Here is a 16,441-nt window from a genome sequence, read left to right as displayed (position 1 = left end):
GGACTCCCGGCTTAGCACAGGCCTGAGAATAGAGCATTGCTCAGTGACAAGGGACCACAGAGTGAGGACTGTGAGAAGGACCTCTGGGGTGGGTCTCGCTCCCCCTGCTCCGTCACGGACCCCCTGCACCACCCTGGACTCGGCCTACTCGGAGTCAGCAGGCCCTGCCAAAAACGGGCTCAGTGTTCCCTGGTGTCCGTCACGATGGAGAGCCGGAGGACCACGGGTATAGCCCCAGGACGCTCTCTTCACCCCGGCTGTGGGCCGGCTTCCAGCCTGGGTAGCAGAAGGAGTCAGCGAGATGGCCCTGTAGCTCTGTCACCGCCCCGCTGCCACTACCCCACCTCCCTGCCCGAAATCCACCTCCTCCTCTCTGCGCTGACCAGCCCAGCCCTCCCGTAACCAAAAGCTCTGTGGAAGTGAAAAAAAAATAGATCTTCTAGGTTTGGGTTTCCGTAACAGCCGGTAGGTCTCTGCAGAGTTTGCCAACCTGGACGTGCCGCTTCAGCCACTCCCTGAGCCCAGGTTCCTCCCACTCGTAAAGTGATACAACAACTGCTTCACACTTCACCTACTTCACAAAGTTGAGAGGCTCAAAAGGGAGGGCGCACGAGAATGTTCTTTATTAGGAAAGAAAACTAATATTCACCATGAGCACTTACAGATACTTTCTTCTAGAGTGTTCACAACGGTCCTGGGTGCCCCATATTATTACTATCCTAACTAGGTAAGACAATTGAGGCTCAGAGAGGTTCAGTGACGTGCCCAAGGACACACAGCTTAGTCGTAGGAGAACCAGGCTCAGAACCCAGAATGCGACTCCAAAGCCAGCGTTCCTTCTCCCAACACCACACCGTCTCAACAAAAGAAGCAAACAGTGCTTTTTATGAAAAAGCCACTGGGTCTCCAGACAAAACGCTGCCCTCGTGGAGCCGCCCCTACTGCTAGACTTGCCCATTTGCCCTGGGAAGGCCATCGGTCAAGTCAAGGCCACCTCCCCACTGTCTTGAGAGACCCTACAACACAAGGGCACCCGAGGGCCAAGTCCTCACAGTCCATGCCTTGCCGGCTGTATGCCATCATGATACTTGCTGGTTTTGTGGTTGGATGGTGGTTCCAACGATTGTCTGTTCGTGAACCAATCCAATTTGAGGAAACACAAAATCACGGAACTTTGGGCTGAAGGGGGCCTCTGAGAGCAAGTTCCAGCTCCTCCTTGGACGGCTGAAGACACTGACATCCAGAGGTCAGTCACGTGCTGTAGGTCACATGGCAAGTCAATGGCCAAGTCTGGAGCAGAATCCACTGTCCTTGATTCCCAGTCCGAACCCCTGTTCTCCACATCCCAACCACTCAGGCAGCGGTCAGCTTCGCAGCCCCCGAGAGGGCCAGGTGTGGGGCCTACAGCCTCTGTTCTCTCGGCTTAGGAAGAGCAGGGACAGTAGGCAAGATAGGAGTATCACAGTCAGGAATGAAATGAGTTGGTCGGCCTCCTGCACTAAATCATAAGCCTAAGTTCTACGCCAATATTGAAAGGTCACTGTGTGAAAGCAGCGCACCTCCAACAGGGAGGCCTGGGAGCTTCTCCTGAGGCAGTGGTGGCCCCTTCTGGCCCCCTGGCCATGGTCAGAGGAGGCTGAACTCTTCACGCTGCCCCCCAGCCATCGCCATGACAGCACCAGAGCACCTTGACCTGGACAGTCTCATGTCCGCCCCTCCTCCTCCAGCCCCGTTGAGAGCTCACCTCCACTCTGTCCCCGTCACTCGGCAGCCTCCCATCCCACTTTTGCCTCCTTTGGTTAACGATTGATTTCTGCCTTCTTTTCTTTTCACCTCAGTGCGTGTGCACAGCATCTCTCATGCATTTGTGTGTAAGTTTGTCCTCGCCCAAATTGCACAGTCCCTGAGGACAGGGTCTGTGTCCCTGTCTGAAGTCTATGTGCAGTGCGCAGCACACGGCTGTTTGTTCAACACTTGCTGATGTGCCAGTAACCTGTGGAAGGCTTAGGCCATGTCCTGGGGGAGGAGAAAGCCAGGGGAAAGGGGAGGCTGGCTAATGCACCAACTGGAGAGGAAACCCGCTGAGCCTGCCTGGGTGCCAGACACTGTGCTCGCACTTTCCAGACACACTCTCCACAACCCTATGAGCTACGTGCTTTTATTTCCCACTTTACAGATGGGGAAACTGGATCAAAGATGTTAAGCAACTTGTCTAAATCCACACGATTAGTTAACTAGTAGAAGGAGACTTTCAGTGCGGGTTTTACCTGATGCTAAGCCCACGCTCAGCACTTGCCACAGCACATGGGCTCCTTGAGGACAGGGACTTGGTGGTTACGTGTGTTTGTTCCGTTTGCTTTTGCTGCTGTATCCTCAACACCTAGGACTGTGCCAGGCACAGAGGAGACACTCTCTACATAGTTGCTGAATGAAGGAACAAAGGAATGAATGGATACCATGCTGCATCTCCCTAGCAGGACAGAGCAAGGGATTCTGATGCCCGGTTACTGGTTACTCTATTTCCAGGAACCTTGGACAACTGTCTGTTCCTCTCTCCACCCAGAAAAATAATCCAATAAACTAAGGATCCTCCAAAGGCCACGTGGCGGATGGCTGGGTTAACTAGGCATGGGATGGGGCTGGCGGGGGACTGGCGGTGGGGAGGTAGAAGCATAAGCTGAACACAAAAGGCTGGACGATGTGAGGGCTTTAAAAGGTTCTCAGTGCCCTGTGACCTGCTGATTCGGGGCCACTCTCTGGCCCCTTTGGTCCTGACCCTCCTCCCCGACCAGGCACCCCACTGCCTTGACTGAGCTGTACTGAAATTGGCCACATTCCTATTGAGCAGAGAAACTAACAGTTACACCACCCACTCCGGCCCCATCTGAACCCTCCAGAGTCTGCTCTGGGCCCTAGGGCTAGCCACTTTTCTCCACATTCCAGCCAAAAATAATATAAGAACGAAGCTGTTTGGCGGAGACTTAATCTAATCTTCATTGCTTCAGTTTTAAAATATCCTGCCTGGTTTAGGGTTTCTTATTACACACAGGGATGTGTTTTTAGTGAGATAGGTCTTAGCAGAACCGTCCTTCTTGTAATTAGAAACCCAGGCAGGCAGGGCCTGCAGTGAGCCATCCAAGTCAAACAGCAGATCCCCCTCAAGACAACACGTTGGCAGCAAGCTCTTCCCGAGCTGCCCGAGGGCTTGGTTCTTCCTCACTCCTGGGGGATCAGTACCGAGGAAAAGCCGAGCTCTAGTTGAAGGACTGTGCCTTCCAACTCCCTCCACCCTCATCCTGTGTGTCCCAGCTCTCACCCCTGATCAGACTGGAAATTAAGATGCTGTCCAAGACTGCTGGAGAAGGATATGCGGAGGAAAAAATTACCCCAAGAAGTCCCCCTCAACGATGAGGGAGAATTAAAGGCCAGCATTCCACCGGAGCCTGTCTCCAGTATCAGGGACAGCTTTAAAAACTCAGGCGCCGGAACGGAAGGAGGCTCCAAGTGCGTATACACTTTTGTATAACTGCCGGGTGTAACTTCTCGGGCTTTCTGGCCCAGAATCTGCTTTGATCTGCCAGCATGGAGACTGCTAAGTGAGGTTCAAGCTGCGGCTAGCTCCAGACCAACGCCCATCCCCCCCAGCCCTAGCCCGACCAGATGTCACACACCAGTCCAGGCTGTGGCCTCTTCTTCCCAACGACATAAAGAGAAGAGGCCGCATTTCTGACCCGTCAGATTCTGTGTTCATCTGATGCATGAAAGCTAGTCCAGGTAGCACCGCTGGGAATAAGCATGCTGGTTCCCCCAGCTCCAGCTTAATTGCCTCTCCTGGAAAAGTGCAGGTGCATTTTGGAATCACAGCAGGGACTTCAGATTCTAGGATATAAGAAAGGCAGGAGTTTAGCCCCTTCACCCAAGTCTAAGGACTCCTGAGAGTTGTGGGGAAAGGCTCTGGGGCCAGGCAGGGCAAGAAAACACAGTGAAGAAAATGACTTTGCTGCTCAGAAGCCTCCTCTCTCCCATTTCCTTTATTATTGAGAGTGCAGGATTCAGGCAGCAGTCACTCCTCAGAGCCTAATGAGGAATTCATGTGATACATTCCACTTTACAGATGAAGAAACCGAGATCAGGAAGCTAACTGACCCACCGTAGTCATGAAGCCAGAGAGTAACAGGGTATAAAACTGCCAGGTCCCCAAACTCCAGCCTAAACACTACTCAGCATGCTGACCTGCCCGCCTTGATTATCTCCTTCCTCCCTTTCCCACCAGGTATTAGATTTAATTATATTAGCAGATCCCCATCACAACAAGCCTGGCCACGAAGCCTGGACGGAACCCAGCCAGTGCAGCTCCTCCTTCTAAATTCTGCTTCTCAACATAATTCAATCTTCAATAAGTCACGGATCTCATGTGAAGTGTTTTATACAAAGCATGTTGTGTTGGATAGAATCAAGGCTAATGGTGGCTCACGATGGTTTCACTTCCCATGTAACTTCCTCTGTGGCATCATTTTCACCCTCTCCATACTCTGATCTGCATTTTGTTTGATCCAGACACTTTGCTTCACATGCCAGCACCTCAGGCAATTGCATCACACATTTATATATATCTTACAGCATCGCTGTCCTGGTGCCACGGGAAAAAGGAAAACTTATAACAGCATTTCTCACCTTCCGCGAGCTAATTTAGAAAATGTGCTCCAAATTAAATAAATCGGGAACGAAAGTTTGAAATTGGAGATAGAATTTCGGGGGGGGAGGCTAAATAAATAGCAGGAAAATCTTGCAACATGTTGGAGGCCTATAAATTTTATAGGTTGTTTCTTTAATAAAAACGAATTCAGTTGCTAACAACACAGTATTATTAAGCTACTAACATTTAAAAGTCTAATTTGGCCTGCTCTGCTGCTGTTTCTGTTGCACATTGCATTCACCCAGGGTAAGGAAGTCAGGTTGAGGGGTTTGGTGTGGTTTCTAAACCAGGCTAATAGAGAGCCCTTTAAAACGCAGCCTTTTTTGCTTTCTAGGCAAGCCTTGGTCCCTAATGAGTTACAGCCCCAGGTTGGAGATGGACATAGCAGAAAGAAATTTAACACACACTCTGGTGCACCCATAAACCTCAAGGCCAAGGGAGAGGAGGTATGTTTCCAGTTAGGCTAGAACTCCGTGAATTCAGGATTCTCCACTCACAAGACAGTAATTCTCCTTATTTCATCACTAACTTACTTCAAATGTGTTTATACAATTTATTGCTACTGAACTTCCAGGCAACTGGTGTAGAGTTAATGAAACCCAGCTTGGAGAAGCTTTGAGCTTTGAACAACTAACCACAGTTTAAATGGTTATGACATGCGGTCAAAGCCACAGCCCAGCCCCACTGCAGTTTCTGTGTTAGGACCTAGTTAAAAACCTTGTCATCTCACCTTTTGTGCCAAATCAATTGAAAAAGGAAAAAGCCTTCCATGTTTCTTCTCAAGGTTCCCAGCCTTTCTCCCTGACATTTTAACACATCTATCTCACAGAATGCAAGGCAAAACCCCTCCCCCAGTCCTGAGTAAATATTTTAGTTGCAGTTTGAATGGGCAGCCAGTTGAAAGCCTAAAATCCAGTTTGAGTTTAATTGAACAGGGTCAGGCCTACATAAAGCAATGTGGAGAGGGGGTGTCACGGGGAGTCACCAAGCAACATTTAAAATAAGACTCAGTGAAAGTCCAAAAGGCAATACAGGAATGTACGGATGGCACTGGACTGGAAAAGAAGTGAACTCGTCTTTCCGAATGACTTGGACATTGATTTTTATTAATCCTCGTTGTCATACAGCCTCCACCCGCAAGCTCTGTCCATGTGGGAACTCCAGGACGCTCCCTCTTTTTAAACAGGCCCATTTTGGAAGAGTAAAGGGGAGGTACTGGATTGCCAGTGCTGCACAATAAAAGCCCTTTTTGAAAGCAGCACTTTCATTAACTTAAAGCAATCTATAGACTTAAAAGCAGAGAGCAGTAAACTCCCAGAAAGGATCATAAAACAGCCAGTCTCAAGTTGGGTACACTTCAGTGCAATTTGCACAAGGCATTTTACTGTGAGCGGTGGCCGGGCCCATCTCCCTCTGGTAACCCCCTGCCCCTTATTCTGAGCAGCTTCTCTTTCTCTGGGCTTGCATGCCTTTAGCGCTCACAAAGGGGAGGCGGTGACCGGGGAGTCTCCGTGGGGTCACGGCTCCCTCCCGCCCTCAGGCTCTCGGCGGGAGAGAGAGAGCGCACGAATTCCAAGCCTGCAAAACAACAGCCTCGGAGCTCCGCAGCTGGGCGGTCGCCGCGCCCCGGGCCGCCGCGGCCACTCATGGGTCGCTAGCCTTCTGCGTCCCGGAAGCGCCGTCTGGCTGCCCCAGAGAAGGGTGCGAGGGCGGCGGAGGGCTGGGAGGGTGGGTTCGCGACTGCAAAGGAGAAACTGCAAATCTACCTCCCGTTCACCACCCCTCCTTCCCCGCCAACACACTCTGCTTCCCTAGCGGCCCGAGGGATAACCTCCCTCACGAGTAGGGACTTCTCTCCCACCGCCGAGCTAGGCCGGAGCCAAGCGGGGTGCAGCTCGAGTGGAAGATCACGAGCCCAAAGACTGGAGACCCTCCCTACCTTGCCCCCAAGTTCCTGAAGCCTCGGGAAGACCAGAATGGCAGGGCGGGCAGGAGGGCTAGGGACTAAGGCTTTGCGCAATATAGCTTGTGTTTGGACACCATCATTTTCTCAGATTGGGGGAGGAGGAGATAGTCTAAATTTGCCTAAAATGCTAAGCTTTCGGTTTCCACTAGTTGGAAAATATTTCAACACGCTGGAGGAGTCCCGGGAGAAGTGTGGTAAAGGCAAGGGACCCCGAGTTCGCCCCTTTCCCATGCAGAACGTCGCACCGGCGGCCCGGCTTGTGGGCTTCCGGGCCGGGCCTGGGAGAAGTGCAGACAGCGCCTGCGGGTCAACAGCTGGCGGCTCCGGTCAGGGCTCCAGAGCCCGCCCTGCCCTCTGCCGCAGCTCGGACTCCCAGGGCCCGGCCTGACGCCTCGCTGCTAGCGCCCCCCGCGCAGGCCGCGGCCCCTGCGAGCCACCGCACCCGCCCGGCCGCGCTGCGCCCGCAGACCCGAAGTGGCTTCCGGAGCCCGCCGAGACGCCAGGGTCGGGTCCTCGGATCCACCCCGAGCCCTGCGAGGCTACCCCGTCGCTTCGCCCAGAACATCCCTTCGATTTGTCCGCTTCCCGGAATCCTTCTCCTATGGCCGGGTCCTGCGCGCCTTAAGTCCTTTCCTCCAGATCCGCTTTTGGGGAGAAGCAGCAGGAATTCGGGACTCGCCTGCCATGGCTCCTATCAACTACTTTCATCGCCTACCTAAACGCTTTTCAACCCACTTAGCGTGGGGAGTCGCGCGCGCGACCCTCCCCAAATTCCAGTAGCTTCAACCCCCCCACCCCACCAAAGCCGTGAACCCCTGGTTAAATCCTAAAAACGCCACCAGTTCCTCCGATTCCAGCCTCAGATGTAACCCCGGGCCCCTAACTCCAGACGCACCCCCCCCGCCCCTGCTCTGGCCGGGGTATAGATTCGATCCCTAAGCTACTTCGATCCCGCTTCTGAAAACAGCTCGGTTCCTAAAATCCCAAACTCTAGCCTGGCCCTGAAGCCCAGCCCTAATGCACAACAACCACCCACACCCCGCCCCACTCCCAGTCCTAGCCCGGCTCTCCCCACCGCTCCGGAACCTCGGGCTATCCCGCTGAGAGCCCCCGGAAAAGGCGGCACGCTTTGCTCGTTTCTTCCTCAGGATCTGGAGTCGGGAGAGCCCCGCACGCCTAACCCGAAAGAAGCGCAAACTTTGCGCGGCAGACTCGGGACCCTGCCCCATCCCCCTCGGCTCTCTGCTTTGGGGCGCTTTCCTTCCCCCCTTCTTACGAACTCATGCCCCCGTTCTAGGGCCAGAAGGGCTCCCTATTCCCGAACCTCGCCGAGGGCCCCTGCGCCTCCTCACACCTCGCCAAAGACTCCCAACAATCCGCGGAAAGCCAGTAACCCTACAAATTATGGCTCCTCCCGCGGGTAGGGTCCCTGAGCTCGGCCTCTGCGATCCCAGCTTTCCTGGCCCACAGCTTGTGCTCCGCTCTCCCCACGGATCTGCCTGCGAACCCCCACCCTGGCTCCCCAGGCCTGGCGGGACGCGGCCGCGGCTCCCAGACTCCAGGCACCCGGCCGAGTCTGGGGCTGCTCCCGCTTCCAGCCGCTCGAAGGCAGCCCCAAGCTGCTGGCGCAGAGTAAGCGCCGGCCCAAAGGGCGCCCGAAGCCGGGAGAAAGAAAGCGAACCTGGAGCCGGCCCGCCGCTCTCAGCCTCGCCCGCGGAGCGCCCAGCCCCGAGCTGCCCGCACCGGGGCTCCGGCCCGCGCGCATGCCCCTACTCGGGTCCCCGGCGCTCCCAGCTCGCAGCTCCCCGCCCTCCCGCTACGGTGTCTTGGGCCCGCGGTGGTCCGAGTCGGCAGCCCCGCTCCTCGCACCCGCGGACAATGCGCGCCCGGCCACCGGCCCGAGCGGGTAGAGGCGGCGGCGGCGGCGGGGCTGCGCGCTGGCCGGGCCCGGGCGCGGGCGGGCCGCGCGGCTCCGGCCGCCTCCGTCCCCGGCCTCGCCGCCACTCGCGCTGCTTCGCTCCGCGCTCTCCCGGCGCTTCCCCAGCTTCTCTGCACGCTCCCGCCGTCCCTCGCTGCTCTCTGCCTCCCTCCTCCCTGCTGCCTCCCTCTCTCTCCTCCCTGCTGCCTCCCTCTCTCCCTCTCTCCTCCTTGCCCTGTCGCAATGAATAATACTCTGGCTTGGGGACTGGAATAAAACACACGCGCTCTGAGGCAGCCGCCCGCAGCAGCAGCAGCAGCAGCAGCCGCCGCCGCCGCCGCCGCCGCCGCCGCCGCGCCGCCGCCGCCTGCAAAAGCGTCTCTGACATGGAAATGAATGACAGCTTACCTGATGCCAATCTTCATCAGACTGACACCGGCGTGACAACACAGCCTATACTTCCCAGCACTGCTCGGGACGTCAGCGGCACAGGGACCCGCCCCCCGGAGCCCCCCCCCTCACACCTCCCCTCTCCTCACTCCTCCTTTCCCCCCCCCCACCCCCTCCACTCCCGGCCCCGGCCGCTTCCAAGTCGGAGCAGCCGCTGGAGTGTCTCCCTCTGCTGGAGGCTTTTCTAAGACGCCGGGCGCGGGCCTGCTCCAGCGGCCTGGAAGGCAGCAGAGCGCTGGAGAGACAGCGTCAGACTGCGAGGGTGCCTCGGACACAGGAACGCGGCGGACCCCCAAGGAGCTCGGGAACCCTGCCCCCGCCCTCCAGGCCAAGTCCTCCTCGGCAAACACCCGAGGCCGAGTTTCAAGACATCCTGGGCTCAGGGGCTGGAGATGAGGTGAAATTTTCTGTGGACCCCAAGAGAACTCCCCAGAAATTATGAAACTTAAAACTGGCAAGAAATCCTTCTCTCCACCACCACTCCTCCCCCACCCCTACCCCATTCCTGCCTGGCTGGCCTCATTTTTATGATTGCATTTGAATAATTCTCATTACCCTGGCCCCAGAAAAGTTGCTCAGGTGACACTGGTTAGTTATTCCTAGTCTCAAGAGCTTTCTGCTCTGGGCTTCCTGGGGCGTTTGGTTCACCGAGGGGTGACTGCAACGGTGGGGCAGGGGGACAGATAAAAAGGTGCGGCGGCTTTGTCAGTAAATCACCTCTTTGCAAATGCCGGGCAGGCCTGTTTGAAGCCACTGCTATTTTTATTCTAAAAAGTCGCAGAGGTCTGGGGGTCGGGTAGTGTAATATAAAGAGGGAGGCCGGCTGGGCGGTTTCAGCCTGGCCCTGCCGGGGTGATTTCCGGGGCGGGGTGGGGGGGGGGAGATTCACCTAAGTGCCTTCTAGGAGGAAGACCAACGCAAGCATGTGTGGTCAGACATGTGCCTTCTTTCATTCCACGAAGATTACGGTCCTACTAAGTGAGTGCCAGGTGGAGACACCCAGCCACCTACAGATGCAGGCTTGCTTGCTTCCACAACTTAGCACATGGCCCTCTGCATAAATGGACAAGAGAACCCCTTCTTCCCCCATGAAATTTGCTTCTTGCTCCCTGTCGGGGAGCCATTTCAGCCACAGTCAGGCATCGATTGATCCGCTGACCCCAGACCAGGCAGGGGGCCTAGACAAAGACACTGATGTAAGCAAGGAAAGCAGAAAGTGAAATCCAAGCAGGCCAGGTTTTGGGTAAAGAATCTGACCCAAGAAGTTGAAGGCTGCCCCTTCGCTCTTTCCAGGCCTCTGGGTCATTCCTTGTCTGCCTTCTCACGGGCAAGGATGAGAACCATTAGCTGTGGCTCAGAGGAGACAGCTGAGACCTTTTTTGAATCACATCCCAGATACAGCAAATACTGTTTGTCCAGATCCTCCCAGTCTCCCCCAGATTCAACTTCCAAAGTTGCCTGTGGAAGAAACTTCACTGGAGCCCCCATCGTAGACGGAGTTCAATCCTCTCACCTTCACACAGAACCTCCGAAGACTTCACTATGTGTATTCATGTCACCCCAGCCTCTGATCTGTGGTCAGAAACTCTGGCTGCTGACAGCATAATCGCTATTATATATTATACATTGTATAATAATATAATAATAATGAATGCACTTGCCCTTTTTATGTAGTACAGAAGCAGCCAGATTCTCCAACCCAGAGGCTGGAGGTCAGGCTGCCATAAACTCTCAGAGGGAAGCCCTCTTCAGATACAGGAGGGGGAGGGGAGATCCATTTGCCCTGGCCCAGGACGCCTGGAGAGAGGGTTTTCTCTCTTTCCCAGGACTCCTAGTGAGTTGCTGTAGCTTGCAGAGTCAGAGGGGAGAATCAGGCTGAATGTAAATACTTAACCCCATCAGAGAGGTGTCAGTGAGCCGTAAATAGTACTGCAGGCAACAGCCATGCATCACTGATTCACACTTGTCACACCCCACATTTTCTGAAATCTAGTTCGGTGCCCATCTCTTTCTTGGTACAGGAGATCCATTGCCATGAGCTATTAATTTTTGGAGTCTTCTTATATACTGTGATTTCTACTAATGCCCTATTGAGGCTTAAAAATGCACATTGTAATTTTAAATAAATATATCTTGCTTTGACTATTTTTGTAATTTGCAAAAGCTTAAAAAAATGATTACCTCAGGCTTCCCTGGTGGCACAGTGGTTAAGAATCCGCCTGCCAATGCAGGGGACGCGAGTTCGAGCCCTGGTCCGGGAAGATCTCACATGCCGCAGAGCAACTAAGCCCGTGTGCCATAACAACTGAGCCTGCGCTCTAGATCCCGCAAGCCACAACTACTGAGCCCGCGTGCCACAACTACTGAATCCCACGCCTAGGGCCCGTGCTCCACAACAAGAGAAGCCACCACAATGGGAAACCTGTGCACTGCAACGAAGACCCAATGCAGCCAAAAATAAATAAATAAAATAAATAAATTTTAAAAAATGATTATCTAAATGTAACCGTTCTTCTTATAATCATTCAAAGCAAATATTTCTCCTGCACCCCCTGGAAGCTCAGCTGTGTGCTAGAGCTAAGGATAAAGGGCAGAAGCAAAGAAGTTCAAGTACCAGTTCCTGTCCTCTAGGAGCTTCCATTCTTGTTGAAGAAGGCAAAGCACCAATACATAAAACATTAAATAATAATAATACAAGAATCCAACAGAAGACATGGCTAGTAAATAATTAATGAAAAAGTGAATCGACAATATGTCAAATTCCATGAGTTCCATATCTAAATGTTGGCTTTGTCGGTGAGTAGAGAAGGGATAGAGTGGAAATTAAGTCTGTAGAATTCACTTCAGATATTCCCCCATCTCTCCCCCATTCTCTGAGAATGAAGAAGAGGATGGAGAGGGGCACACATGTCATGTAAGTCACCAACCCGTCAACATTAGAACCAAACAGGAGTTCCTACCAATCTTAGCCATCTCTCTTATATGTTGGCTTTCGTAAGGCGTGGTACTGGGCCATGTTCTCACTCTATCTGCACTTGATTTGTCTTTAGTATAAGCAGTTAGCAGCAGCCCAGGTTGTCCCCTCTGAGCCCTAGACATATATAATCAATGGCCTAACTGAATCCTGTCTGTATCACCCTATGAATACAAATTTAAGACTTGTCTGTATTAGTCTGCTTGGCCTGCCATAACAAAATACCACAAACTAGGTGGCCTAAACAACAGACATTAATTTTCTCACAGTTCTGGAGGCTGGGAGTCCAAGATCAAGGTGCCAAGTGGGATTAGGTCCTGGTGAGACCTCTTTTCCTGGCTTGCAGATGGTACCTTCTTGCTGTGTCCTTACATGGCCTTTTCCTTTGTGTGCACCAGAGAGAGACAATGATCTCTGGTGTCTCTTCCTCTTCATATAAGGGCACCAATCCTATTGGATTAGGGGTCCACCCTTATGACCTCATTTAACTTTAATTACCTTAAAGCTTATCTTCAAATATGGTCACAGTGCAACTTCAACACGTGGGTCTAGGAGAGACACAATTCAGTCCATAACACTGTCCACATGCTTGTTTCCTTTATTCTCAACTTTTTTTTATTATTATTTTTGTTTTTATTTTTTTTTTGCGGTATGCAGGCCTCTCACTGTTGTGGCCTCTCCCGTTGCGGAGCACAGGCTCCGGATGCGCAGGCTCAGCAGCCATGGCTCACGGGCCTAGCTGCTCCGTGGCATGTGGGATCTTCCCAGACCGGGGCATGAACCCATGTCCCCTGCATCAGCAGGCGGACTCTCAACCACTGCGCCACCAGGGAAGCCCTCAACTTAATTATTTTTGATGAATCTTGATAGATTGTGAGTTCTTTGAGGATGGGGACAGTATCTTATTTCATCTTAGAATCCTTAGAACCTGGTACAGTGCTCAGTCCAGAAAACATATTAAAGAAATACTTGTTGAATTGAATGGAATGGAATTTATCTCTCTATCATCACCCCAGTCCAATTGAGGGACTTATCACCCATCACCTGGAGTATTTTGATGATTTTCTAACTGGTCTAATGCCTCCAATATGCCCAATACTTCCTATACACTATCACCAGAATGTTCTTCCTAAAACAAAGGTTGTCTCACACCTTGGCTCCCCCTCAAAATCCTCAGTCACTTTCCATTGCTTATAAGATTCAGCCTAAAATGTTTAGTGGGCCTTATAGTAAAAAGGATGGCCTTCAATGCCGCATTCCTCAGCATAGCATTCACACTCCTCCTCCTCCTCCTCCTCCTCCTCGTCTGGCCCTGTCTACCTTTCAGGCTCATCTCCTATATTCCTACCTACACCTCACAACTCCACCTTCAGTGGTTCCAAGTGCTGCCCATGGACTTCCTGCATGACAATCCCCTGGGTAACCTCTCTATAGTTCAGGGTTCCTGGTTCCATCCTCAGAGAAAACTGGTCTAGAGAAGGGCCTGGAAATCTGTATTGTTAAAACTGCTGCATGAAGAGAATGAGAAGACAAGCCACAGACGGAGAGAAAATATTTGCAAAGACATCGGGTAAAGGACTGTTATCCAAAATGTATTTTAAAAACTCTTAAAATTCAACATTAAGAAAATGAACAACATGATTAGAAAATGGCAAAAGATCTGAACAGACACCTCACTAAAGAAGATATACAGATAGCAAGTAAGCATATGAAAAGGTGTTCAACATCATATGTCATCAGGGAAATGCAAATTAAAGCAAGGTACCACTGAATTCTTACTAGAATGGCCAAAATCTGGAACACTGAAAACAGCAAATGGGGATGAGGATGTGGAGCAACAGGAACTCTCATTCATTGCTGGTGGGAATGCAAAATGGTGCAGCCACTTTGGAAGACAGTTTGATAGTTTCTTACAAAAGTACACATACTCCTACTATATGATCCAGCAATTACATTCCTTGGTGTTTACCCAAATTAGCTGAAAACTTATGTCCGCACAAAAACCTGCACACAGATGTTTACGGCAGCTTTACTCATAGTTACCAAGTCTTGGAGGCAACCAAGATGTCCTTCAGTAGGTGAACAGATAAACTGTGGTACGTCCAGACAATGCAATATTATTCAGCGCTAAAAAGAAATAAGCAATCAAGCCATGAGAAGACATGGAGGAACCTTAAATGTGTATTACTAAATGAAAGAAGCCAACCTGAAAAGGCTACATATGGAATGATTCCAACTATATGACTTTCTGGAAAAGCAAAGCTGTGGAGACAGTAAAAGCATGAGTGGTTGCTAGGGCTTAGACGGCGGGGAGGGATATGAACAGGTAGAGCACAGAGGATTTTTAAAGCAGTGAAATACTTTGTATGATACTCTAATGATGAATACATGCTCATTATACATGTATCCAAACCCACAGAACGTACAACACCAAGAGTGAGCACTGTTGCAAACTGCGGACTCTGGATGATGATGTGGCAATGGAGGTTCCTCAGTTATAACAAATGTTCCACTCTGATGGGGGATGTTGATAATGCGGGCGGCTGTTCACGTGTGGGGGGTAGCAGGGAGTATAGGGGAAATCGCCACACTTTCTGTTCAGTTTTGCTGTGAACCCAAAACTGCTCTGAAAAATAAAGTTTATTAATTTTTTTTAAAAGCCACTGTGATGGAGAGGCTTGGACACTTCCGTCCTAGCCACCCCTGGAGCTCATAGATAGCAGAGCACACCACACGCTCCCAACCCTTCCCGCACTTGCTCATGCTGTGCCTTCAGCCTTGACTTTTCCTTCCCTCTTTCCCTACCTTCCAAAGTTCTATCTGCTGTTAAGACTTAACTGAAATATCACCTCTTTTCAAAACGTCCTTGGATTCCCTGGCAGAGAGCACTAGCTTTGGAATCGCAGGGACCTGGCTCAAATCTCCACCCTGTCACAGAGTAGTCCAGTGTCTGGGGAGTTCCTGACGTTCTCCAAGTCTCTGTTTCTGCTCTTGTGAAATGAGGATGATAATTGTATCCAATTCTTGAGCCCATAGGGATTAGGTGAAATCATGAAGGCAAAGCGCTCAGCACAGTCCCTGGCACACGGGAGGCTCTCTAATAAACAGAGACATTAGATTTAATGGACCTTTCCCAGGATTTCCACAGCACCTGCCTGCGTCTTTATTATAAAGCTTATTTAATTGGCCTGAGGATGAGAGATAGCGTTTACTGAGAATGCTGTGACAGGCTTTGAGCCTGTAAACACAGATAATGGGAACAAGGAAAGGAGGAAGGGGGTGCTTACTCTCTACCTAAGGCCCCTTCCTGACCCTGAAACCAGATGGGACTGTGGTGCTCTGGGCAGCCAGGGCCAAGTGAGGAAGATCCCATTCCTGATTAAATGCATGAAGCAATGTCCCTCAGAGGCTGGGTTTGGGGACCAGAGCAGTGAAAATTCAGATGCTATAAATCCTCTGAAAGGTAGGGCTCCAGGATTGTGCTCTGAGTTGGAAGTGGGGATGTCGAGGCCCCTTGTACATCTCTGATTCATTTTTTTTTACCCTGTGAAAGCCTCTCTGGGTATTCCATTCCATTCAACTCCCACCCTCTGAAACATGGGGGCTGCAACCTGTCCTCTGGGCACAGATAGGCAGCTAATTGGGTCATGTCTCTAACCAGCTTCTCTAATATAGGAGCAATATAGTCCCCAAAGCCTTGCAAAAAAAAACCCCATCTTTCTTATGGTGCCAATGTACATTTGGGAAGATTCTTCAAGCACTGTCTCCCGCCCTTGCCTTATTCTGCCAATCCCCGCCCCTAACACACACACACACACACACACACACACACACACACACGAATATAGAATATATACGCTCTCAAGGGAGCTTCAGCCTTAGCTCCAGATGAGAGAGTCTGTGGGAAGCAGGAAAAGAAAGAGAAGAGTTTGGAGTAATTCTTCATTTCTTTCCAGGTTCCAGCAAGGAGTGGACAGTATCACAGCCAGTCTGAAAGAAATGAGCAAGAGGACTATTGAGAGAGAGGACATCTGGACTGTAAAATGCTATGATGATTTCCAAAAATGGCATCCCAAGAATTTGGTCTCAAAAAGTTGAGAAGGAAGATACAAAGCCGTGCTGTCCCACATGGCAGCCACTAGCCACCAGAAGCTACTGAGCACTTGAAATGCAACTGTGCAATTAGGATGTACTGTAAGTGTGACACCCATAATGGATTTAGAAGGCGGTATACAAAAGGGTGTAAAATATTTATTGATAATTATTTTATACGTATGAAATATTGCAATGGTAGTATTCTGGATACATTACATTGAATTAAACAAAATAGGTCATTAAAATATTTCACCTGTTTCTTTTACCTTTTTAATGTGGCTATTAGAAAATTTAAAATTATTATGTGACTTGCATTCAATTTTTATTAAAGCCTCTTTTCTG

The 16,441-nt window shown here is 51.2% G+C and overlaps 1 protein-coding gene across 2 annotated transcripts in view; it reads right to left on the bottom strand.

Annotated features, from left to right (window-relative positions):
• PKNOX2 (PBX/knotted 1 homeobox 2) overlaps positions 1-9,056 on the bottom strand; it is a 256,409-nt gene extending 247,353 nt beyond the window's left edge. For both annotated transcript variants that reach the window (XM_082629707.1, XM_082629708.1), the window contains exon 1: positions 8,989-9,056. The gene's annotated coding sequence lies outside the window, so the exon portion shown is untranslated. The remainder of the gene's footprint in view (positions 1-8,988) is intronic.
• Between the last annotated feature and the right edge of the window lie 7,385 nt (positions 9,057-16,441).

The sequence above is a fragment of the Mesoplodon mirus genome (genome assembly GCF_964341445.2).
Source record: "Mesoplodon mirus genome assembly, chromosome: 7".
Classification (NCBI taxonomy): Eukaryota; Metazoa; Chordata; class Mammalia; order Artiodactyla; family Ziphiidae; genus Mesoplodon; species Mesoplodon mirus.
This window is presented reverse-complemented; position numbering and strand designations above follow the sequence as displayed.